Genomic DNA, 3,421 nt, shown 5'->3' on the forward strand with positions numbered 1-3,421 from the left:
CCAGGAAAACGTTGTAGTTGACTTTTCCGACACGCTCGATTACTGTGGCAGCTTGCCATTTCCAGGAATTTGCTTGATGGACTTGAGCATAACAGCATCACCCGGAACGAACTGCCTCGAAATCGCTCCATGCTTCTTGTTGAAACGCTTGTCTTCCTCATCTGCTTTCGGCTGCTGATGTACGGTTGTGTTGCGGTAGTAGCATTGACGAAACTGTGCGGACCGGTCGTCCGAACATTATTTCTGCAGGAGACTTTTCACCTAGGTCAGCCGTTGGTGTTGACCTGTAAACTTGCAAAAACGTCTGCAATGCTTCCTCCAGTGTGTCTCCTCCCGATCAAATCTTCCGAAGAGTGCGCTTGAAGGTGTCCACGAACCGTTCTGCTAACCCATTTGATTGAGGATGGAATGGTGCTGTGCGGACGTGGTGAATGCTTTGATTCTCACAGAAATTCTTGAACTCGTAGCTGGTGAACTGGGTACCATTATCTGAGACGATGGTTTCTGGCACGCCAAATGTTGCGAACGTTTGAGTAAGTAGCTTGATTGTTGTTTTTGTCGTTGTGGTTTTAGTTGCGTATACTTCGGGCCATTTGGTGTACGGGTCGACAACTACCAGGAAAAATACGCCGTCCACAGGTCCTTCGTAGTCAATATGGATGCGTGACCACGGCTTATCAGGGATGGGCCACGATTCAAGCGTTGTTTTGACTGGTGCTTTTCCAGCAGTGCAGCAGGGAGTGCATTTCCGGACGAAATTCTCGATGTCGTTGTCGATTCCGGGCCAGTAAACGAAATTGCGTGCAATAGACTTCATTCGTACCATGCCGGGATGTCCGCGATGAAACTGCTTCAGGATTTGCCTTCTGAACTTGCTCGGAACGACTACCCTGTCGTGGAACAGTATACAGCCATCGACGTTGGTGAGATACTCCCGCCTGTTGAAGTAGACTCGAATCACTGGATCTTCGACTGATCCGAAGTCGTTGGTAGACACGTGCCGAATGTCGAAGTCGTAGTTGAGAAGCATCAATACCCATCGTTGAAGTCGATTTGCGGTGTGCAAAGGAATGCCCTTCTTCGATCCAAAGATTGATAACAGCGGTTTGTGATCCGTGAACAGAGTGAATCTGCGCCCAAGGAGGTACTTGTGAAACTTCGTTACCGCATATATTAGTGCAAGTGCTTCTTTTTCCGGCTGCCCGTAACCTTTCTCCGCTGGAGTGAGGGATCTTGATGCGTGCTGGATTGCCTTCAGATGTCCATTTGAAAATTCATGGAAGATGACTGCACCGATGCCCGTACTGGAGGCGTCCGCTGCTACGATGATTGGTAACTTCGGGTCGTAATGCGTCAGCAACATATCGGACTGCAGGACTTGCTTGAATTGCTCAAAAGACCGTTGGCAATCGGAATTCCACTGCCACTTTGAATCCTTCTTGAGTAATTGGTCGAGAGGATAACGAAGTTCATGGATGTTGCGCACGAATCTGCCGTAGAAATTAACGGCTCCCAGGAACGATCGCACTTCGGAAACATTGGTGGGTGCCGGAATAGAGGCGATGGCTTGAAGCTTCTCTGGATCCGGACGGATGCCGTTTCGATCGACGATATGACCCAAATATCTGATTTCGGTTTGGAAGAAATGGCACTTTTCCAGCTTGACATGGAACCCATTTTCCCCTAGACGTTGTAGTAGCTTGTCTAGTGACGCCTTCTGTTCCTCCCAGGTTCTTCCGAAGATGATAGCGTCGTCGAGCTACGACCGAACACCAGGAATGTCGGCTATCATGCTGTCAACCAGTCTTTGGAATGTTCCAGGCGCTGACTTCACCCCCGGAGTGAGCCGGTTGAATTGGAAGACGCTTCGATGCGTGTTTATGGTGAGGAGCTTCTTCGATTCTTCATCTACTTCCACTTGCAGGTATGCATCGGAAAGGTCGATGATGCTGAATATGGTGCTTTCGTTGAGCTGTGCGAAGATCTCCTCCGGGGTAGGTAGAGGATAGTGGTTTGCTTCAAGCGCTTCATTGAGTCCCGTGGAGTAGTCCGCACAGATGCGAACTTTACCATTCGGCTTGCGTACTGCTACAATCGGAGCGGCCCACTCTGACGTGTTAATTCTGCATCCACCAGCGGAATCGTGTTGAACGGAACTGGTCGCTTCGAACAGAAAACTGGTTTGGAGTTAGGTTTGAGGAATAACTTTACCTTGGTTTTCTTGCAGTGGCCCAGCGAGTCGTCGAAAACCGCCGGATGCTCGGCTTGCAGCTGTGCTCTAGCTTCGGCGAAACATGGTCTGGATACAGCAGAAACTTGATTGCAGAGAGTATCGAACGGAACCGACCACAGGTTGAACATGTCGATCCAATCAATACCCATTACGTTGAGATCTGGTGATGACGTTACGAAACACTGACCACGCTTGACCATGTCATTGAGGACTACTTCACAATGGAATTCTCCGATGAGAGCGAGCGGTCCACCAGATGCGTTGGAGGCTTCGATCGATGATGGAGTTAGCTTTGGTTCGTCTCAGTTGCTGCCAAGTTTTCTTGGAAATCACCGTGATATCACTTGCAGAATCCAGTTGTAGCGAAGTCATTCCACCGTTGATGTTGATGGTCACATACTTGCGTTTCCGGTTGCTGTTTGCGATGTGCTTCACGAAAATTCCCTTGGCTTGAGATCTGGGACCGGCCTTCTTCTGGAACTGCTTCTTCTCTCGAGGTTGAGTTGAAGAGTCGCTTGAAGACTTCTTGATGCAGCTACAGTAGCCTTCTTTATGACCGATGCGGTTACATACCTTGCAGAGATGATCAGAAAATGGACAGTCACGGACGTAGTGCATCTGACCACACTGCCAGCATGGAGTACGAGGAGTGGACTTGCTTTCCGTTTTCAGTGGACGATGCTGGTTTCCGGGTTTCTTCTCCGAAATGCTATGGACTTGATGGATGTTCGATCATCGTAGTGTCCGACTTGATGTTGACGAGCCGCTGGAACTCGTCGATCAGAGTTTGAATTGTCACCGGAGCATCTGCCGTTTCACCTTCAATCCGGGATAGAAGCCTTGCTCGAATGTCCGCGTAGCGTAGACCACAGACAAAAATCAAGCACTTGAAGTGATCAATCTTCAAATTCTGGAACTCGAACTCTTCAAATGCCCAGTAGACTTTTCCGCCATAAGTGATTATGTCGCCGGCCTCGGACTTGAGTAGCTGCATGCACTGGTAGCGTTTGTGGAACACGGAGGTCTGTCTGCCGAAGATTTTTGTGAGTGTCTTGACGATATCGGCAAACGTGACGTCCTTTGGTAGTTTCGGAAAGATGTAGTTGACGTAGCGACGGTGAGAGGACGTGTCCAACTTCCGGAGCAGAAGCCTAACTTTTGCTGCGTCGTCCAGACCTCGTGCGTCGC

At 49.5% G+C, this 3,421-nt stretch overlaps 1 pseudogene; it reads right to left on the reverse strand.

The window, feature by feature from the left end:
• Positions 1-337: 337 nt before the first annotated feature.
• On the reverse strand, positions 338-2,424 carry LOC135704834 (uncharacterized protein K02A2.6-like; annotated as a pseudogene).
• Positions 2,425-3,421: the final 997 nt, after the last annotated feature.

This window comes from Ochlerotatus camptorhynchus, unplaced genomic scaffold, assembly GCF_037179485.1.
Source record: "Ochlerotatus camptorhynchus isolate MF236.1 unplaced genomic scaffold, CSIRO-AGI_Acam_v1.1 ptg000248l, whole genome shotgun sequence".
Lineage (NCBI taxonomy): Eukaryota > Metazoa > Arthropoda > Insecta > Diptera > Culicidae > Ochlerotatus > Ochlerotatus camptorhynchus.